The sequence below is a fragment of the Arvicanthis niloticus genome, chromosome 29 (assembly GCF_011762505.2).
Source record: "Arvicanthis niloticus isolate mArvNil1 chromosome 29, mArvNil1.pat.X, whole genome shotgun sequence".
Lineage (NCBI taxonomy): Eukaryota > Metazoa > Chordata > Mammalia > Rodentia > Muridae > Arvicanthis > Arvicanthis niloticus.
Genome location: NC_133437.1, coordinates 11,680,537 through 11,704,517, shown reverse-complemented (window position 1 = coordinate 11,704,517; position 23,981 = coordinate 11,680,537). Strand labels below are relative to the sequence as shown.

Here is a 23,981-nt window from a genome sequence, read left to right as displayed (position 1 = left end):
GGAGCCACGCCCTAGCAGGCCAGGTCTCTGCCCATGGTGTAAAAAGGGAAATCATTGGGCCAACGAATGTCGTTCTGTTAAGGATATCAATGGCCAGCCTTTAGCCCCAGCCTTTGGAGGTACTCGGTCAAAAAACGGGCAGAGGGGCCTCAGACCTCAGGGCCCTCAAATATATGGGGCAGTAGAGAACAGTCAGAGAGTCTTGCCGAGCTTTCAACCTCCCAGCCACAGAGAGCGACACCAGGATCTGCAGGGCTGGACCTCTGCTGCACCACCAGAGTCATATTGACCACTCAGATGGGGTGCAGCTGTTGGAGACAGATCTTCAGGGTCCTTTACCACCTAACACTGTAGGACTTCTGATTGGCCAATCCTCTTCAGCTTTGAAGGGCTTAATAGTTCACCCTGGACTATGACTATGTCATAGATTCAGATTTTGAAGGAGTGGTCAAGATCATGGCTTCATCCCCTTGAGGGATTGTTGCTATCTCTCCTGGGGACCGCATTGTGCAACTACTGCAATTACCCAGCTTGCATGCCCAGTTTCCAGCACAAAAGCAGAAACGGGGAGGGAAGGGCTTTGGCTCTTCCGGGAACCCTACTGTTTTCTTATCTTTGGATCTGGATCAGCGCCCCTTGATTGAGTTGAATGTAAATGGAAAACAGATTATGGGACTTCTAGACACTGGGGCTGACAGGAGTATTATAGCCATTAAAGACTGGCCCTCTGATTGGCCCATACAGCAATCAGCTCAGACTCTTCAAGGGCTGGGCTATGCCAAAACACCAGATATGAGTGCTCGGGAGTTACCCTGGAAGGATCAGGAAGGGCATCAGGGATGTTTTCAACCTTATGTTCTGGAGCTCCCAGTTAGTTTGTGGGGCAGAGATCTTTTGAGAGACATGAGGCTCAGGTTGACCAATGAGGGACAGTATTCCAAAGCTTCACAAGAGATGATGAGGGGTATGGGCTGGCATCCCGCTCATGGTGTTGGGAATTACCTCCAAGGCCATAATGTCCCTATTACACCCTTCCCCAAGGAAAACAAGACAGAGTTTGGGTTTTTCTTAGGGGCCACTGAGGAGGGAATTCCCATTTCCTGGAGTATAGAGGATCCAGTTTGGGTTCCTCAGTGGCCTTTATCCTCTGAAAAGCTTCAAGCTGCACAAGAACTTGTAAAGGAGCAGTTGGCCATTAAACATATTCGACCTTCAGTATCCCCTTGGAATATTCCTCTTTTTGTAGAAGAAATCTGGAAAATGGAGATTGTTACATGACCTTCAGGTTATTAATGCGCAGATGCAGGTCATGGGGGTGGTGCAGTGGGGCTTACCTCTGTTGACCACTTTACCCAAGGATTGGCCAACAATTATAATTGATATTAAGGACTGTTTCTTTTTCATCCCTCTACATCCCAAAGATTGTGAGCACTTTGCTTTTACTTTGCCATCCATTAATCAAGAAGAACCAGATCAGAGAATTGAGTGTGTAGTTTTACCACAGGGGATTGCAAATAGCCCCACAATGTGTCAACTTTATGTAGGAGAGGCTATTCAGCCATTGAGAGATTCTTTCCCTTCCCTGAAATGCTTGTATTACATGGATGATATCCTTTTAGTACATAAAAGTGAGAAAATTTTACATACTGCCTATCAAGATCTGGTGCAAAAGTTAAAGGATCATGGTCTCCATATAGCCCCAGAGAAAGTACAGCAAGAGCAGGTAGTAAGTTACCTGGGAGCAAGAATAGGGCCCAATGAAGTCCGTCCTCAGAAAATTGAATTGAGAGTAGATCATCTTAAAACTTTAAATGATTTTCAGAAATTATTAGGAGATATTAATTGGATTAGGCCCTATTTGAAGATCCCAAATTATGAATTGAAACCTTTGTTTGACATTCTAGTAGGGGGTCCTGCATTAGATTCTCCATGGATGTTGACCCCTGAAGGGAGAAAAGCACTTCATAGGGTAGAGAATGGGCTACAAGAAGCCATGCTACAGCATTGTACATTGGGACAACCAATTTTGTTATGCGTCCTTTCTACCCTGACGCAACCCATGGCACTGCTGTGGCCGGCTGGGCCGCTAATGTGGATACATCCAAAGATATCAGCAGCTAAAACAGTGAAACATTACCCTACCACTGTGGCAGGTTTGGCAGAGGAGGGAATTCAACAAAGTTTACATCATTTTGGCCTAGAGCTGGTGACGATTGTCGTCCCTTACAATAGTGACCAAGTGAAAGTCTTGTGCACAACTGTTGACAATTGGGCTATCTTAAGGTGTCGATATAAAGGAGAAATTAAGGCATCCACTAATGAATTTTTATCACGCCCATCCCATTGTTTTTCCAAAGATTACCCAAGCAGCTCCTATTACTGGGGCAGTAACCATCTTTACTGATATATCCAAAACAGGATGCGGTTCTTATAAGTTAGGAGGCATGGATCCTGTGGTTATACAATTTTCCCCTGGATCACCTCAGATTATTGAGTTCAAAATTGTATTGGAAGTTTTTAAAGTTTATAAGGATGCTTTCAACTTGCTTTCAGATTCATTATATGTTGTTAATTTAATTAAGGTTATAGAAGTGGTGGGAAAGATTAAAAGTAATAGTCCCATTTATCCCTTGTTATCAAAATTGCAAACCTTGATTTGGCAAAGAAAAGACATGTTTTATGTACAACATGTACGTGCACACACTGGTCTCCCTGGACCCCTGAGTAACAATAATAATGAGGTAGATCAAGCCACCAGAAGAGAATTTATCTTTCTTCAAGAGGAGAGTCCAGTTTGCAAAGCAAAAGATTTTCATGCTCAGTTTCATGTTAATGCTCAAACGTTGCAGTTTAAATTTAAAATAACTAGAGAAGCTGCTCATTCCATTGTGTTGCAATGCCCTACTTGTATTGTTTTTCAACATCCTCTCTCTATAGGGGTCAATCCTAAAGGACTTTTGCCATTACAACTTTGGCAAATGGATGTTACACATTTCCCTGAGTTTGGTAAGCTAAGGTATGTTCATGTGTCTGTGGATACATGTTCAGGTCTTATTTTTGCAACTCCCCTGAGTGGAGAAAAGGCAAGAAATGTTATATCCCATTGCCTGGAAGCCTGGGGAGCTTGGGGCAAGCCTCTACAATTAAAAACTGATAATGGTCCTGGTTATACAGCCCACTCTTTTGTTTCCTTTTGTTCTCAAATGCAAGTTATACTTAAACATGGCCTTCCCTATAACCCACAAGGTCAAGGTATGGTGGAGCGAGTACATTGCACCCTAAAGGAATGTTTACAGAAACAAAAAGGGGGAATGAGCCAAGGCCGCACCCCTAGAGACAGAATAGCCCTTGCCTTATTTACCTTAAATTTTTTGCAAATGGGTGAGGAAGGCCGTTCAGTGGCTAAAAGACATAGTATTCGACATGGATCCTTAAAAGGTTATATCAAATGGAAAGATGTGTTGACAGGAGAATGGAATGGACCGGATCCAGTGTTGGCATGGGCCCAGGTTCTGTTTGTGTTTTCCTGCAGAACTGAGATGGACCGCTCTGGGTACCAGAAAGGCTGGTGTGCAAATGTCACTTCTTGAATACTCATGTTCCTGCTGGGAACGATGATCATGAAGAGTCAAGAAGAGCAAAGTTGGGGGATCCTGTCATTCCTCCCGAGACCCATGCCAATATGTCATAATGCTTAAGTTTATCCCCACCTTTTTATTAGTAATAGAAGTTTGGATTTGCCCTTTTTGCCTAAGGATAGTGAGATAGCCAGCCCTAATCAAGATAGGAGCTTTGTTTTATTAGGTAGTTTGTGCATTGTAAAAGTTAGAAATATAAGTGATAAGAGTGATTGTATTATGCTTTATAACCAGACTGCTGCCTGGTTTGATGTGCCAGATGGTTCCATGTCTGGAACAGCTTATATGATGGGCACTTGGATTGAGGGATAGTGGCCTGCCAATTATGGCCAAGAATGGTTAGACTGAAGCTGGAGTACTATACAGAATTTTTCCAGGCCTCCTAGTCTACCCCATTGGGCACTCTTTTGTATGGACTATACTGTAGAGAGTCTTTTGTTTCCATGGACAGGATGCCAGGCTAGGGGGAGTGCATTGGGCAAACTTGCCATTGCTTTAGATTTGCAAGCATCCTTGAATGCCCAATTGAAAGAAGGGCTTATGTTGGTTAACAAAAGAGGTGACCTTGTTCAAGAATAAGTAGATACCTTGTAGCAGCTTGCCCAAGCTGGCTGTGAGTAGAAATTTCATGGGTTATGTGTTACCTCCATGCAATATCATAATTATACCCAGGCTGCTAACTTTTCTTGTCAGTTGTCTGCTTATTTGACAGGAAGCTGGGCTGTGGATTTTGAAGGCCTGATGAAACACCTGCGGATAGCCATTGTGGCAGTTAATTCCACATGCCTGGTCCCCAGTTTCACGACCCAGTTCGCGGCTTGGATAATCAGAGCCGTGGACCACATAAAAGAGTGGGCAGATTTTGGGGCCTTGAGCCCTATAGTGGGTTTAGTTAGTGTTTTAGGCCTGTGGTGCATGTGCAAGATGAGAGCCATGCAGAGGCGGAATGTGGCCATGATCATTCAAGCCTTTATAGTTGTAGGAGTTGGATCTTCTCCCTAAGCATGGCTGGCTGCCATGAAAGAATAAGATTGTCATGTTCAGGTTGTGAGGCTAAGCACTGCACTTGAGGCATGCCGATTGCCGCTGGGGAGCATGTCTGATTTATGGGGGTTTGTGCCACCCTTACTCCAGCACTTTTCAGTGTTCTTCCTGCCCCTGAGAAAATTGACATGGGACAAGTCAGGCTTGAATTGGGCTAATGAAGCCTATAGGAGAGCCTGTACAATGTCCTTCTATGTTTGCTTCAAAGATCAGACCCCTACTCTCACCTGTTTCATCTTTAAAACAAAATAGGGGGAATTGTAGAGAGCTGCAATGTGCTGTAAAGATGGTGCTGGCTCCCACCCCCCACGCCCCCCCCCCCCCGCCTGCCCAATGGCGAGTGCTCTCTAAGAAAAACAAGTCCTAATATGGACAAGGCTGGTGATCTGTGCTGCTTCCCCTTACATGTGCCTATCTGCTGCTGCCACGTAGCTTGCCGGGGTAGGTTGCTCCAGGAGTATTTAGCCTGTGGGCGGGCTCTCCCAGGGGGGGTCAGAAGAAGATACAAAATTCCTGAATAAACTGCTTGAGGAAGAGCTCCAGAGTTGTGTCTTCCTTGCTGGACGAGGTGGGCGCAACATGTGAGTATCCTCATGTTTCAAGCTGCTGTTGAAAAGACTTTCTCTAATAACAGTTATGCTCAGCTCCTGTCTGCAAGCAAAACAGAGTAAGTATCATTAATAGCATCAGGGATTAGTGCTTGCTCATTGGATCGGTTATTGGTTGGCTATTCCTTCAATTTATGCTCCAACTTTGTCCTCAAATTTCTTTTAGAGAGGACACATTTTGGGATGAAATTTTGTGGACGGATTGGTGTTTTTATCCCTCCCTACACTGCAAGTCCAGCCTGGCTACATGAAGTGGCCTCTTCACTTTCCAGGTGCCCACTGTTGGGCATCTCTGCTAAGGTTGCCGGCATTGACACCTGGGCGCTTCCCCAGACCTCTAGAACTTCCTAAATATTCACCTCCCCCCAATCCTTGACAGTTACAGGTTTGCATTCATTTTCATGGCTCTCTGTGTCTCTCACCTGTTTCTACCCACAACTGATGATGCCTTCCCACCCCCTCCACATCCATCCCTTCTCTCACCCATTTCCCTCATTACTTCTGCCTCCTATGACCATATTGTTTCTCCTTCTAAATTTGACTTAAGCATTTTTGCTTGGACCTTCCCTTTGTGTTTAACTCCTTTGTGTCTCTGGCGTGTATCATGGATCTTCTGTACTTTATGACTAATATCCACTTATCCGTAAGTGCATACCATTCCTGTCCTTTTAGGTCTGGTTTACCTCACTCAGGATGATATTTTCTAGTTCCACACATTTGCCTTCAAAATTCATGACGTCCTCGTCTTTTAATAGCTGGATAGTATTCCACTGTGTAAATGAACCATAGTTCCATTTTCTGTATCCATCTTCATTTGAGGCAAATCTGCATTGTTTCCAGTTTCTGGATATTATGAATAAAGCTGCCATGTATACACCATTCATGAGATGGTATTTAAGGTCACAGTCTTGCTCTTCAGCTTTGTTAGGATATTAGGGGTTGCTGAAATAGGAGATCTGGGTCCTGATTGTACCTATTGTATTGGTTTCTGTTGGTTATGTTCCTGCAATTACCTTTGCTATCTGACTATCTCTGTTTTTGGTTGACCTGGGTGTGCACCGTTGGAGCAGGCCACGTGGGAGGCAGGTGGATCTGTGTGTTTCAAATTTGATCAGGCCTCCTAGGAAGAATGTAAAGATATGTGTGCTGGGTTATAGTTGTCCTCCTGGGAGGCAGGCAGAGCTGTGAGGTGGGGCATAGTTTGCTGTTTCTTGACTGCTGTAGGTGTAGGTGAAGACCAGAAGGAAGATGGAGCTCCAACAGGGCAGGGCAGAGCCCAGCAGGCAGAGATTAGGGCAGGCAGATGTCTTACCTGTGTGTTTTAGGTTAGAGATGGACTTTTGAGAGGCAGACATAACTATGGAGTATAAGTATATCTTTTCCATAATGTATTTTAATTTATAACCAGAATTTTCATCATAGCCTGACATAATGATGTATAGTCTATGCTAGTAACCAGATCAAGCTCTAAAGAACAGTATATCTATTGTATTCTGCTGGAAAAAAAATAAGATTTTTATAATTTACAATTTGTCATAGTCATGATTTCTAAAATTAAAAAACTGGTAAATTCTGAAATTTTATGAAAGATGGTGAATAACATTGTATGCCATGGTAAGTATTCTAACAATTTATTGAAAGTGAGGAGTAGCAAAATTTACAAAAGAGGTAAAAGCTATTTTTCAACAGTACAGAAGGAGTGGAGAAAAGACTAATCAGGGAATATTAGGAGAATAAACCTTATACTGGCCAAAAAAGTGATTCTGAGAATGTGAATTCACATCAGAGCATTGAATGGGAAATATACTAGTAAGGAAAAGAAATGTGACAAATATAGAATACTGTGAAAGTTTGCTTGTAGATATAAAACAAATGGAGAAACTTGGTTCCAAATCTACAGGAATTACAAATATTAATTAATTAATTAATTACATTTTAGAGATAAGGCTGAATTATGGTCTAAATATACCATACAAAAGCTGTTCAGTTTTACCAATTAGCTGGCAATAATATAATTAGTATTTTACTTTTACCAAGAAACATCAGAGACCTGATTTTACCTAGGCAATATATGAATCAAATCACATAGATGTTTTCTCTCCATTTATAGAATGTATATTAATATTTCACACTTTGCATTAGAGAATGCACCCCTCACTTCTCTAGTTATGACACTAGAAATTAGACTGTTGTTTTCTTTCTGAGACTTGTATCAATTTATAAGCATTTAATATACTGGCTTTAATATAATATACTGTATATCATATAGTATAAATAATTAATATTAAATAAAAATATATATTATATATTTGCTTCTCATTTTAAAAAGTCGGGCCTACCCAAAAGTACTATTAATTTATAATCATGTCATGTTTGCTTTCTGTTTTCTCAATAAAATAGTATTTAGATAATTCCAACTTTAATTATCAGTGAACTAAAGCAAAAATGAGATTTTTTTTTCATTTCTCAATTTGTATTAATTTAAAACATGATAATTCATGTAAAATATTGAAGCATAACAAATGCCAAAAAATATAATCAGAATACCTATACTATAAGGTTAATATGCTGAAATAAAGTGACTTTTCTACAATGGAAATGCTTTGTGTCTTGCAGACTTCTTCATTCTTATGTCATGCAGAAATAAAGTTTAATAGGTCTGCTAGAACTCATAAATAATGCCTAAAAATAATTTTAAGATGTCTTAAAGTGTACATCAATATGAAAAAAAGATGAATTAGGAAAGATGTTAGCCAGGTCTTAGCATTATCTAGCCTTTTATATTGTGTTTTCTTTTTGCCCTCACATTTTCTATGATATATCTCACATCCAAGTTAAGGTTTTGTCTTTATTTTAGAAGATATTTTATTTATTTTAATTATTATTTTATTTACCATGATGATTATTTAATTGCCATAGGTGTGCATATTCTGTCAAGTATTTTTCTTTTTCCTTTATTTTCTTTTTCTATTGAATATTTTATTTATTCACTTTTCAGATGTTGTCCCTTTTCCCCATTCCCCGTAACCCCTATCTTATTCCTTCTCCTACTTTTTGCTTTTATACCATTTTATTTACATGCAAGTACTAAGGTCAGTTCTAGGTTGAGGAACTAGCAATGCAATAAATGCAAATAGTCAAGGAACAAGCAAGACAATAAACATAAATAGTTAAAAGACAAGCAAGGCAAACAAAGTTCTATAATCATTCCCATGATCACTATTTGTAAGAGCTTATCAGGATGACCAAAATATCTGAGGCTATTTTTCTGTTCTAAATCAAAGTCATTTTCATGCCTGAAGTCTACTTCCTTGTACTATCCTAAGATTTAGATTTCTGCCTGAAATTATTTTTGTTCTAGCCTAATATTTAGATTCCTCCTTGAAATTACTTCTTTGTTCTAGTCTAATATCAGATTCCTGCCTGAAGCCCACTTCCTTGTTCTTGGTCATTGTCATATTCCTGCCAAGAAGCTCATTTCCTCGTCCTTGCCCAATGTCAGATTCCTGCCAAGCAGCCCCAAAAGCTCTCGACATCTCCCATTTTTTTATTTCATAAATAAGCCTGAGATTGTCTTAGGTCATTCTGTCAAGAATGCCTTCCTTAACTATTGTGGAATATGCATTACCAAAACAATTCACTTATGTCTTTTGTTGGTAAAGCGCTGTGCAGAATATTTCCCAGTCCTTGGCTTGCCAGCCTGTTAACTTAATAACTCTGTCTGGGAGTCCATATTCAAGTTCTAGCCATGTACTTTGGCTGCCAACATGTTGATGTTGTAAAAGACAAGCTTTCACACAATGGGCAGGAATAAAATTATTCCCAGGACAAAAAGAGCTAATATGATCAAGATATATATGCCATTCTTGATGCTTGACCATAATGGAAATACTGACCTCAAGCCATGAATAATTTTGTCAGCATTATCTGCAGCATCAAATCTTTAAACTTTTCTCTAATTATAATGACTATCATTGTGAATTTTAGAAGTAACACAACTTCATTGGTATTTGGCATGGCACTCAATACTTACTCTTAAACTCTGGTCCTCTTTCCAGTAATTTGAATAGGATAAAGAGCATCAATCCAATGTTCCAAATTTCTATCTAAATCCTCTTGTAAACTCAACACATTAGTAACATATTTTTGCTAATTAATTAAAAAAAAGTAGCTGTCTTAACTTCTTGTGTCAAAGCAATTGAAGAAGCAGTGGTACTAGAAATTAATGGAATTAAAATTGTTATACCAGCAATAATAAAGCCCATTACCGTCTTGCTTCTGCTTATGCCTAACTCACTTCTTCCAGTACTTACAAGTTTTTTTTTTTCAGAAAACCAAGGTTCTGTAATATTTACAGCAATAAGAAAAAAGCTGGTTGATAGACCTCTATAACAGACATGCCAGGTTTCAACACACTAACACAATTAGAAAGTATACAATCAATGCAACTTACTGTAAATACTGTAGAAGAAACCAAAGTAATTTTAACTTGACAGTGAAAAGAGGCTTAACACATGTACTAATACTTATTTGAAATCCAGCTCCTGTCCCAACTTTATCTCTTGCTAACATAACATCATGTCTCTGAAATTTGTCCAGATCCAGCCTTCCAAATGAAGACTGTTATTTCCAATATTGGATTGATTTCTAGACCAATACATGATTGAGTCTGAATATCTGATCACATGTAAGAAATATACAAGAGTCATTATAAGTTCTCTTTTTGATTCTCTGTCACACAAGGTCTAAAAATTTGAGGCAAAGTATCTTGCCCCATCTGGGATATAGGAAAGCAAAGATGGGTCAGGAATATATGTCCAATACAGCTTCCCAATCACCATTGTCAGGGCACTCAGCAAGCTCACAGGTCAGCATCATTCTTCGTCCCATCATCAGCATGTCTCACCAACCACTGTGGAAGCCACCATGCTCCTACAGTATCCTGCAGAAAAAATATACAAAATGCCCTCTTCCCAGTATTAAATACCTGATCCAGATCATGTCAAATGCCAGTAAGTGGATCCTTCCTTTTCACATAGGTATAAGTATGCTTAACTGTAGGGTGCCATAGACACTCAGCAGAAAGTTCCTTGATATCCAAAATTTTTAGAAACTTAAAATAAATATAGCATGATTTAAATAAATGTGTGTTGTATGGGGATACATCTCCTCCTTTTCTATTTTATGAACATATTGTTTTAAACTTCCATGGGCCCCTCTCACAATACCTTGTTCTTGAGAATTATAAGGAATCTCATTAGTATGTGTAAAATTAAATTGTTGACAAAAATCTCAAATGTTCCACTGCAATAGCCAGTTCTATTATTTGTTCTTTTGTTTTTATTGGATATTTTATTTATTTACCTGCCAGATGTTATTCTGTTTTCCCATTTCCCCAACCCCTTATCCCATCTCCCTCCTCATATTTCTATGAAAGTATGCTCTCACCCATCTACCCATTCCCTCCTCCCTGCCCCCAAATTGCCCCACACTAGGGCATCCAGCCTTCCTGGGACAAAAGAACCACTGACACCCAACAAAGCCATCCTCAATTACATAGAGAGCTGGAGCCATGTGTTTCCTCTATGTGTGTCTCCAGACTGGCAGTTTAGAACTTGGGAGCTCAGGTTGGTTTGAATTTTTGCTCTCTCCATGGGGCCACCAGGCCCTTCATCTCCTTCAGTCTTCTCTCTGACTCCTCCATTAGGGGCCCCATGATCAGTTCAATGGTTAGCTGTGAGCATCTGCCTCTCTATATGTCAAGTTCTGGAAGAACCTCTCAGGTGACAGGTATATCAGGCTCCTGTCAGCATATACTTCCTAGCGTCCATAACAGTGTCTGAATTTGGTGCCCATGGAATGGATCCCCAGGTGGGGCAGTCTCCAGGTGGTCTCTCCTTCAGTCTCTGCCCCACACTTTGTCTCCATATTTGCTCCCATGAGTATTTTGTTACTCTATCCAAGAAGGACCGAAGTACCCATATTTTGGTCTTCTTTCTTTTTGACCTTCATGTGGTCTGTGAATTGTATCTTAGGTATTGTGAGCTTTTGGGCTAATATCCACTTATCAGTGAGTGCATATTATGTGTATTCTTTTGTTATTGGGTTACTGTGGGAGCCAACAGAAGGCGGCTATCATCCTTGCAGCCATCTTGAGCCATATACCCTGACAAAATATTTGATTACCATAGCCTACAACAGCTGAGCACACTCTAATAACATCCTGTTTTAGATACCCAGGATCTTCTCTTGGGTATGTGAGACTTAAAAGTGTGTGACTTAAGGGCGTGACTTAGAGATCAGATTTAGAGACAAGACCTAAGGGCATGACTTAAAGGTGTGATTTAAAGGCGTGGCTTAAAAGTGAGACATATAAAAGATGAGAGGCAGACAGAAGAAGTTAGTCATTATTATTATTAAGTATTAGACACTTGGAGTAGGCACTTGAGACTCAAGACAAGCAACATATGATTAGTAGGAATTAGGCATTGAGGAAGAAGACACTTGGACTAGAGAACTCAGAAGAAGAATTATTAGGTAATAGGCACTAGGCACTTAGAGAAAGAACTTGGAATTAGACATTAGGCACTTAGAACTTGGAAGAAGTAACTTGGAACTTGGAGGCACTAAGGACTAGGAACTAGGGACTAGGAACTCAAGACTTGGGACTTGGACGAGGAAGAGAGACTAACAAATAAACGGGATTGAATCACACTCTGTCTGGTCTCCATTCTTTGTGTCCATCCTTACTCTCTCTATTGCTGAACCCCGACCCTCGGACTGGAGCAGCTTGGGGCAGTGCAGGCTCTAACAGTTTAGCTCCCAAGGCTTTTGGCAGTGTGGGTTTCAACATTGATAGAGTGGTCCACAACATTTTTGGCCCCCAAGCGTGGGGCAGCTCGGGACACAACAGGTTACCTCACTCAGGATGAAATTTTCCAGTTTCATCAATTTGCCTAAGAATTTAATGAATTCACTGTTTTTAATGCCTGAGTAGTACTCCATTTTATAAATGTACCACATTTTCTTTATCTATTCCTCTCTTGAAAAATATCTTGGTTCTCTCCAAATTCAGGTTATTATAAATAAGGCTGCTATGAACATAGTGGAGCATTTCTCCTTGTTATATGTTAGAACATTGTTTGAGTATCTTAACAGGAGTAGTATAGCTGAATCCTCAGGTAATACTATATCTAATTTTTTGAGAAACTGCCAGACAGCTTTCCAGAGGTTTTGTCTCAGCTTAAAATCCCAACACTGGAGGAGTGTTCTTCTTTCTCCACATCCTCACCAGCATTTGAAATCACCTGAAATTTTGATCTTAGCAATTCTAACTGGTGTGAGGTGGAATCTCAGGGTTGTTTTGATTTAATTTCCCTGATGACTAAGGATGTTGAACATTTCTTTAGGTTCTTTATGACCATTTGAGATTCCTCAGTTGAGAATTCTTTGTTTAGCTCTGTACTGAATTTTTAATAGGATTATTTGATTGTCTAAAGTCTAACTTCTTGAGTTCCTTGTATGCATTGGATATTATCCCTCTATGGGATGTAGAATCGGTAAAAATCTTTTCCCAGTCTGTTGGTGGCCATTTTGTCCTAATGACAGTGTCCTTTCCATTACAAAAACTTTGCAATTTTATAAGGTCTCATTTGTCAATTCTTGATCTTAGAGCATGAGTCATTGGTGCTCTGTTCAGAACATTTCCCCTGTGATAATATATTGGATACTCTTTCCAACTTTCTATTCTATTAGTTTTAGTGTATCTGGTTTTATAAGAAGGTCCTTAATCCACTTGGATTTGAGCTGTGTACAAGTACATAAGAATGGATTAATTTGTCTAGAAGTCCAATGTACTACCCACTGTGCCACAGAGCTTCTGCAATTGCTTTGACACAAGAAGTTAACACAGCTACTTTTGTTAATCATTTTGTAAAAATAATATTACTAATGTGTAAAATATACAAAAGGATTTAGATAAGCATTTGGAAAAATGGATTAATGCTCTTTATCCTATTCAAATTATTGGGAGGATGTTCAGAGTTTAAGGATAAGGAGCCATCTTGAGTGTCATGCCAAATACCATTAAATTCATGTTAGTTCTAAAATTTACAGTGATAGTCATAATTAGAAAAAAGTTCAAAGACACTTGCAGTGTATTTGGGAAAATTCTAACACCTCTCTGGATATCTTAACTTTACATAGTGAGGTTATGAATTTCAAAAGTGCTGCTCGGCTGAGTGTTGATGCTGTAGATACTGCTGATAAAAATACTCATGGCCTCAGGTCAGTATTTCTATTTTGGTCAGGCTTCAAGAATGGCATAGATACTATGATCATGCTAGCCCTTTTTGTCCTGGGTATACTTTTATTCCTGGCCATCATGTTAAAGCTTGTCTTTATGTATGATCAAAATCTCAGGTGACAACATATGTTGGCGAGGATGTGAAGAAAGAGGAATACTCTTCCATTGTGGCTGGGATTGTAAACTGGTATAATCTCTCTGAAAATTCATCTGGATGTTCCTCAGAAAATTGGAAATAGATCTACCTGAAGACCCAGCAATACTACTCTTGGGACCCAAAAGATGCCCCACCATGCCACAGGAGCACGTATTCCACTATGTTTATAGCAGCCCTGTTTGTGATAGCCAGAATCTGGAAACAGCCCAGATGTCAGAAGACAGAGTATGGATACAGAAAATGTGGTTCACTTACACAATGGAATACTACTCAGCTACTAAGAAGGAGGACATCCTGAGTTTTGCAGGTAAATGGATGGAACTAGAAAATATCATCCTGAGTGAGGTAACTCAGTCCCAAAAGGACATGCATGGTATACACTCACTAATAAGTGGATATTACCTGCCCCCCCAAAATGTAAGAATTTCCAAGATACATTCCATAGAATTCAAAAAACATCACAAGCTGAAGAGCCCTAGTGAGGATGCCTCAATCCCACGTGGGAAAGAAAAAAAAGCAATCACAACTGGGGAGGGAGGGACCTGGAAGAGAAAGTGGATGGGGGGGTTGGAGGGAGATGGGAACCTGATCTGCTATTGGATGAGGAAAAAGGATTGAAGCCTTAAGTACAGCATATAGAATGGAAACAGACAACCCAGAGAGAGAGGAGGTTGGAAAGACCCTCCAGAATTCTCCAGAGACCTGGGAGATGAGAGACACTCAGGACTCAAAGGGAGGAACCTTAGATGAAATGCCCTACAGTAGGGAGAAGGAACTTATGGAGCCCACCTCCAGCAGGAAAACAGGACATCAAATGATGGAGGGGGTTGCCATCTCACAGGCAAAACTCTGACCCAGAATTGTTCTTATCTGAAAGAACTACAGGGATAGAAATGGAGAGGTGCCTGAGGAAAAGAAGGTCCAGCTACAGGTCCAAAGTGGGATCTAGGACAAGGGGACGTCCTAAGGACTGACACTGTTATTGAGGCCGCAGAGTGCTCTCAAAAAGGAACCTATCCTGACTGCCTTCCAGAAGACCCAACAAACAACTGAAAGAGTCAGATACAGATATTTGCACCCAACCAATATACAGAAGCTGCTGACCCCTCCAACCCCTGATCCACTTTCTCTTCCAGGTCCCTCCCTCCCCAGTTGTGATTGCTTTTTTTTCTTTCCCAGGTGGGACTGAGGCATCCTCACTAGGGCTCTTCAGCTTGTTGATGTTTTTTGAATTCTATGGAATGTATCTTGGAAATTCTTACATTTTGGGGGGCGGCGCGGGTAAAATCCACTAATTAGTGAGTGTATACCATGCATGTCATTTTGGGACTGAGTTACCTCACTCAGGATGATATTTTCTAGTTCCATCCATTTACCTGCAAAACTCAGGATGAATTAGGTTGAATTAGGGAAAGGCTGAAAGAAGCTGAGGAAAAGGTGAACCCTGTAGGAGGACCAGAAGTCTCAATTAATCTGGACCCTGATATCTCTCAAACACTCGACCACCAAAAAGGCAGCAGAAATTAGCTGATATGAGGCCCCCAACACATATACAGCAGAGAACTATTAAGTCTGTGTTTAACCAAAGATGATGCACCTAACTTTTAAGAGACTGGAGGCCCCAGGGAGTTTATAAGTCAGGAGGGTAGAGAGTGAGGACATTCTTGTGGAGACAGGGGGTTGGGGAGAAAGCATAAGATGTGGAACAATTAGAGGGCAGACATGGGAGAATAAAATGTACCATGTAAATAAATAAATAAACAAATAAATAAATAAATAACAAAATTGAAAAAAGAAATAAATATAAGTCTTATAAATGAAAAGAAAACCAGGTCTTATGGCAGGCACATATAATATATATATAATAACATATAATTCCAGCTATTTAGAAGGTGAAGACAATGCAATCACATTTTTTAAGCTACCTGGAAAACTCTTTCAAACTGAAAAAGCAAATTCCAGAGGCAGATAACCTAATTCAGTAATATAAATGTTATAGCTCTGAGCAGAAGAAAGGCTTCCCCAGTGGAAATGTTATAGCGCTGCGGGAAAAGTTTCCCCAATACAAGTGTTGTAGCTATGAAGGGAAAGAAATTCTGGCATTTAGGAACCAAGGAACACCATAAAATTACCAAATAAAATAAACTGCATATTAAGTTTATTGAGAGGGTAAACTCCAGAAGTGTGGTTACAACAGCCCAGGTCAGAAGCAGCATAGAACTTAGTAACAAAAGTTTAGAGCTGTGTGGAAGCTATAACTGTTCCATCAAGCAGGTTCTCCAGATAAACACAACCATAGAATAGAAACAAATACATAAGGAAGACTTTAGTATTATCATTTAGATGATAAATACACGAATTTTTTTTTCTGAGGTTAGGTCAATTAGAAACTCACAGGACAGTGCAAATAGAGTGAAATTGAAGCAATAAGCTACTCATTTGTAAGGCAATCCATTTTCTTTATTGTTTTTGATCTTGCATCACAGAAGGCATATTACCTTATTTGATATCTCTTCATGATGAAGCCTAATCAAATTAATACATTTGTGTAGAATCTCTAGATCTATACTTGATGAACATCTGGGCTTAATAGCCTATTTCATTAAAACACAACATGACTATATCATAACTGTGTTGTATACATTACTTAAGTCACAAACAAAAGCAATTTGATAGTTACAGATATTTTAAAATAACCATATATTTTCCAAAAAATTAATATCACTTGGTAAGTTTTAAAACACTTGTTTTATAAATATTACTCCTTTGGATATTAAACATTAGTTAAAATATAAAAAATATGTATCAAAACATTAATTATGATGAAATTATTTTCATAACATAGCTCTGTAAAACAAATATACAGAATATAGAATGTTTATGAGTTTTATCTATAGGCAGTCAACATTCATGATGAGATATATAACCATAAAAATGTTTCTTCAATATGAAAGAGATATAGTTTAAATAACTATTTTTTCTAACTTATAGAAAAATATTGTTAATACTAACAAGTAAATATCCAGAGAGATCAATAATTATTAAAGTCTCTGTGTTTATGTAGAGTCATTATTATAGGGATAATGAGTTAATAATGAAAATGTGATATGTGGCAATGCTAGATTTTTTTCCAACATATGATAAAATGTTATTGAAATAACTATCACGTAACTCGAATTAATTTAGATGTTCCATCTGATCTACATGAGAAAAGAAGAGAAAGTAGCCAACTGATAACAAAAGTATTAAAAAAAAAAAAAGACATCCCTAAGAATTCCCTCCACAAATACAGCATGCATCTTTTGTCTATTTCTCTGAGTGTGGAGTGATAAATTGTACTTTCCTTCTCAAACACTGTAAGAGCACAGTAAAACACCAAGAGCATATCAGAGACACAGAAGTACCCATTAGAAAATTTACATATGATTTTTACATAAATTCTTATAACCTGGAGGGACTTCTTGAAAAAGATTAGCAGAAACCACACATTTCAAGCATAGACAGGAATCAGAATGACAGCTAGTTAGAAGCACTTGCAACTTCCCAGGGGATTGTAATATAATGAGGTTTTTCATGTTCAAACTGCATCCTGGAATATAACTGGGCTTGTCTTGAAATGATCGTTCACAGAATAACCTCTTATTTTAGTCAAAGAAGCTCTTTAAAAAAGTTGGAGGGAAGCAGAGAACTTCCTGTGAAGGTAACAAAATAGTAAAGTACACAAGTACAGTCCACAGACATGGTTAGGCTGACAGGAAATGGGCACCCAAATATCCAGTGACTCCATACAAATAACTTGAGAGGGAACAAAACTGGATTCCAATATGGAAGTGGAATATTGAGTATCTGTCAGTTGACAAGAGGAAACAGCACCCAACTGCTGAAAAATACTGCCTGCATCTTTTGACATTATTTCTGATTTTTTTTTAACTGTGGGATTTTCTTTACTCCCTGCAGCTGATTTCACAGATATAAAAGCTGAAAGGCATTTATACTCTGAAGCATAGTCTCCAACAGGTATGGATTTCACTTTGTTGTATTATGTAGGAAGTAGCTCTGTCTCAGTCTGTGCTATGGAAAAGAGGATGGAGAATAACCATCAGGCTCTGTGACTACTCTTAACACTATTAGAAAATGAACAACAGTGTATATGCTTTGGATAATCATGTTTTATGAGTAAATACACCTTTCAATATAAACTTTTCAAAGATTCTCTATGAAGTGCTTTGTAATGGTCGTTTCAGAGTTAATATACAGTAATTTCTGAGGAGCCTGAAACATCCCAGTGAGGAAAAGGATCCTTTTTTTTTTTTTTTTCCCTGTTCATGTGGTCATCATAAAGAAGGCCTGATGTAGCAAGAAGACACATTTTATAAACCTCTGGAACAAATCTGTAAGTGGTTGGCTAAAGACACTGCCTCTGCTATAAATGGTTTCATTCAATCCATGTTCTACCAGTTTTGTATCTTCTAGGTCAACTTTTATAATGCTAATCAACTGGCTAAGGCCTCCCTGTTGTTGTTTCAAATGCTGCTTGATTTCTAGTAATAGGTTTGCGTCTATGTAATAATTTTCTTCAGATTTCACAATTCCAAAATGATTCTGCATCATGATCTAGGACATCAGTTTATCCAGTCAACCTTTGAACTGAGTAGGCGCATTCGGTTCCGCTTGAACAGTATCTAGCTAAACCTGCAACTGTTCTTCATCAGCCTGGATCGCATAGCCACTCTTCCTTTGGATTTCCTGTTTGATTAGGAAGGTTCTGTGGGAGAGATCCATCAATTTCCTATTGTACTATTTTGACCATAGTTGTAGTTTGATTCTTTTGCAGTTCACTAATACCTTCAGATACAATATCTAATCTGTATCTTGAACCTTCCGTCTTCAAATCATTCTTTGAAACTCACCATTGGTACAAGAATTAACTTTTCAGAATCCAGGTTATTCACCTTGGCCTGCTCCCAAATAATAGGATCAACACCAGCAGGAGGTTTCTGTAAGAGCTGCTTGATCTGAGCAGGAGACAGCTCTGTCCTGGTAATAGAAAGGGTCACACCAAGCTGCTGCAGCTATATCTTAATGTTGGCTTGCTCAAAGTGCGTATACAGTGTTGTTGCTGAAACTCTTCTCCAGTTGCCATTTAGAGAATGCTCAACAACGTAAATGGCAACTTCAGTTTGATCATTAGACAGAGTCTTTCTTTGTTAAGTTTATATCCTATTGTATGGGTTTTTTTTTTTTTTTTTTTTTTGATATTTTATTTACAGTACAGATGTCATCCCCTTTCCCCATTTCCCCTCCCTAGAACCCCCTATCCTATACCCCCTCTTCCTTTATGCTTTTATAACATTTTGATTACATGCATGTAATAAGGTCAGTTCTAGGCTGAAGGTCTAGCAATACAATAGATACAAATAGTCGAGGAACAAGCAAGACAATAAACACAAATAGTCAAAGAAAAAAACAAGTCATGAACACTCCCATGATCACAGTTTCTAAAGGTTTATCAGGATGACCAAAGTATCTGAGCCTACTTCCCTGTCCTAGCCCAAAGTCATTTTCATGTTTGAAGCCTACTTTCTTGTTCTAATCTAAAATTTAGAATCCTGCCTGAGATTACTTCTTTGTTATAGTATACGATTTAAACTCCTACCTGAAATTATTTCTTTGTTTTAGTCTAATGCCAGATTCCTGCTTTAAGCCTACTTCTTTGTCCTTGGCCAATGTCATATTCCTGCCAAGCAGCCCCTTTCCTTGTCCTTGGTCCATGTCAGCTTCTTGCCAAGCAGCCCCAAAGTCTCTCCACCTCTCAGCCTTTTTCATTCATGATTGAGTACTAATAGCTAGGCACCTCTAAGAAGAATACAAGGTACATAGTTTCCCTTTTTGATTCTCTATCCCACAAGGTCTAAAATCTTGAGGCAAGGCAGTTTGTTCCATCTGGGATATAGTCAAGCAAAGGTGGGTCAGGAACATATATCTAATACAGCTCTCCAGTCACCCTTGTCAGGGCACTCAGCAAATTCATATGTTGGCATCATTCTTTGTCTCAGCAACAGTATGTCTCACCAATCTTTTTAAAGTTCCATGGGCCTCTTCCACAATACCTTGTCCTTGAGGATTATACAAAATCTCTGTAATAAATTATTGACAAAAGGTCTCGACTGCTTACCTACAATTGCCAGATCCATTATCTGTTTTTTTTTTTTTAATTGGGATATTTTATTTATTAACCTTTCAATGTTACCTCCTCTCTCATTCCCCCACAAAATCCCTTACCCCATCCTCCCTTCTCCTATTACTATGAGGGTCTGCTCCCACCATCCTCCCATTCCTGCCTCCCTGCTTTCAAATTCCCCAGCACTAGGGAATCCAAACTTTGAGGCACCAAGGCCCTCCACTTCCACTGATGCCAGGCAAAGCCATCCTCAACCACCTATACAGGTGGAGCCTTTGTGTTCTCATCAGGCAGAGTATTAATGCCCTCTGTTCCGAGCCCCTTCTGTGTCCCCTTCGCCTGCGAAAGAGACACGTGAGGCAGTGTTCGGGTGGTTACCACAGCGAGGCTTTATTCTTGTATCAGCAGAAGCGGAAAGACGCCAAGCCTGAAAAAGGCACTGCTTATATACACCCTAGAGTGGTGTGTTCACTTCTGATTGGCTGCTTACTCATTACCAATAATATGCCCCGGGAGATGGGCAGTGACTTTGGCATGCTTTTTGCCTTTTGCACCTGCACAGTTAGTGTTTACTTGTGGGAGCACAGGATACCCTCGCCATCTTGTAATGGCGAATGTTGTCACGGTCACAGGGCTCCTAACAGCCCTCCACATTGACAGTAAGAGCCTGGTTTCCTCCCAAAACTTTATGCAATGATTCTACCCATTGCTGTTGTTGGCTTCTAATATCTATTTCTTTTTTGTTGAAAATTAAAACTACTAGACCATCTTCATATTTATTATTATGTATACAAGTATAACCTACAGCCTTAAATTGGCAAAAAAAGGATTTTACTTTGTAAATTCCACTGAAGGAATATTATTAAAATACATTTTTCCTGCTCACCAGAAAGCCTGCAACTGGGTCCACTTTGCCAAAATGGCATCTCTTTCATCCCCCGTAAACGTTGGAGCTGACAGAGCACTGGCAGTGTTGATGAGCTGGTTGAATTTTGCAGGAACCTGTGTGTACTGACTGAAGAGACCACCTAAAGAAGCCTGCTGCTGCTGTTGCTGTGTGTTAAATCCTCCAAATGAAAGTCTAGTTCCCAAACCAGTGCCTAAACCAGTGCCAGTTCCTGTAGTTTTGCCAAAACCTCTACCAAAACCAAAACCTTTGTTCTGAATGCCACCAAGAAGGCCTGTACTGCCTGTGTTTATTGGGGCAGAAAAGCTTAAAGCAGAGCCTGCATTTGTCGTTGTTCCAAATCCTCCAGACCTACCCGCTGGTGCTGCAGTGGTTGCAGAAGTGCCCAAAGTGCCTGAAGGAGGCCCAAAATCGAAAGCCATGTTGTGGGAACAGCATGTACATAGTCCTTATTTCTGATTTTTATCTCTCCTTGACTATGAACTAAACAACAGTATCCTCTTAATGAGAGGTAGATGTGGAAACACAAAGTATAATGGAACTTGTACCCACCTTCCCACTATGGAAGCCTAGATGAGACAAATGTATAAAAAGAACAAAAGTTTGCTGTCTGTAGACTGGATGGATCCCCAGGTAGGGTGGTCCCTCGATGGCCCTTCCTTAACTCTCTGCTCCATTTTTTGTTTGTTTGTTTGTTTGTTTCTATATTTCCTTTGGAACGTTTCTTGGTTAAAAACTTTTGAAATGAATGGATGGCCTCTTCCCTCGACCGGGGGCCATACATATCTAATGGAGGTAGTCACATTCTCCTTTTTGCTGGACATTTCAGTTAAAGTTACCCCTGTTTGGTCCTGGGAGCCGCTTGCTTCTGGGACGTCTGGGACCCTCCAGGGGCTAACCCCAGTTCCTCCTCCTCACTGCAACATATTTTTCTTCAATTTCCTGACCTTTTTTTACCTCTCTTTCATCCCCTCCAATACCTTATACTGCTCCCCCCTTTTTTCCTTGTTCCTCCTCTCTCCTTCCCAGGTCCCCACCTCCCTCCACCTATCATGATCATCCTGTTCCCCAGGATAGGACTGAAGCATCCACACACTAGTCTTTTTTCCTCCTAAGCTCCACATGGTCTGAGGGTTCTATCGTGAGCATCCTGTGCTTTTGGGCTAATATTCATTTATCAGTGAGTATATCCCATATGTTTTCTTTTGTATCTGGGTTACCTTACTCAGGATGATATTTTCTAGTTTCATACATTTGCCAGAAAATGTCATTGCTGATAGGAACTTGGTGTGGATGTTCTGCCAGCACCTGACCAATGCATATGTGGATGCTTGCAGCCAACCATCAGACTGAGCTCAAGGTACTCCAGTGGTGGACATAGATGAAGGATTGGAGAAGCAGAGGAGGATTACAATCCTATAGGAAGAAAAATGTCTGTTGGCCAGAGTTCCCAGGGACTAGACAACCAACCAAGGAGTTTATAGGGAAGGATCCATGGCTCCAGATATATATGTAGCAGAGGATAGCATTGAGATCTCACTGACATCAGTGAGAGGGAAGGTCCTTGGTCCTGTGGAAGTTTGATGATCCAGTGTAGGAGAACGCTAGAGTGGTGGGGTGCAAGAGGGTGGGTGGTTGCGGGAGCACCCTCATAGAGGCAAAGGGGAGGGGAAGAGAGCAGATGAGATGGGCAGGGTTGTGGGAGGTGGGGAGGGACTGGGAGGGAATGTCATTCGTGATGTAAAAAAATGGAATGAATAATAATTAAAAAAAAAAGAACAAAAGTTTCCAAAATTGGTTAACATGCATTATTAAGCCAGAGAGCTGAAAGTGATGGTGATGTTCAAAACTATATGTATACATTGCTTTGATATAAAACATTCATTATGACTTCAGCAAAACACAAAATTGTTTTGTGTACTGGTTCAATTTGAATAGTTTACTAGGTGAGCATTATTACAAAGACCATTGAAATAATCAAAAGCAGATTATATTCAACATGAGGCATATATATATATATATATATATATATATATATATATATATACTGCCTGTGACATAATAGCATTATTTTTGGGAAAGCTATAATTTTCTTGTTGACCTATTAATGAGGCAACACATTGTGTTTGAACATAATGTATTTTGATAAAACTTAGATTTACTATTTTGTAATGATACTATTTCAATATGAATAAATCATGTTCCCTTCACAAAATCACACTGCATAACAAATATTGCCAGTATTACTTCATAAACTATTTATTTGTGATGTATTTTTCATATCTTTATAAACACTCCATAATTATTCAACTGTAAATAGGAGATATATATATATATATATATATATATATATATATTCATTCTGCAGATTCTTTATATTTATGTTATATTTAATATAAGACATTTAGTTTTATCTTTGGGAAGAAATAGAAATACATCATTTGACTTACTCTATTGTTTAGCTTCACCCTCAAATCTAGATACTCATTTTTTTTTTATAAAAGGAAGAGGGTGTTTACAATTAAAATAATCTCAGATAATCAGACATAAAGAACCATGTAAGCTTAAATGTATGTTCATTCTAATGAACAGTATGCTTGGGAATTTTCTTAATATTGTGTGATTAATAATTAATACTTCTGCTTTTATTACTTCATTCACATTTTATTTATGTTTCTTACAAGATCTAAAAAGTTTTAAGAATCAGGTATTTTGAATTAACTATATAGATAAAGATAACTGAAAACTATTGAAAAAATATAATCTTATAAAATAATTTTTTGAATGGAAGAAAAATTATAAATCATGCACAAATACTTTAAAATGTTTGCTAATATAATATATAAAAATATTGAAAAAGTTTACAAATTTTTTAACCTAAACATGTAAGTGCCATGAAAGCTAGAAATTACAGTCTGATTTATATTGAATATTTTCTTAGTAAGGTTTACTATTAATCTTTCTTTTATCCTTCTTCAAAGGAAAATATTGTCTTACACAGGAATAGCTATAATTTCTGGAAGAGTAATCAGATTTGGAGACTACTTCACACTGACTCCAAACTGACATTGATTCTGGAATATTTGAATAAGCATTGCTCCATAAACTTAAAGTAGGGGGTTATGAAGTTCACTTGAATCA

At 39.0% G+C, this 23,981-nt stretch overlaps 1 pseudogene; it reads right to left on the bottom strand.

The window, feature by feature from the left end:
- Positions 1-18,075: 18,075 nt before the first annotated feature.
- On the bottom strand, positions 18,076-21,262 carry LOC143440241 (nuclear pore complex protein Nup54 pseudogene; annotated as a pseudogene).
- Positions 21,263-23,981: the final 2,719 nt, after the last annotated feature.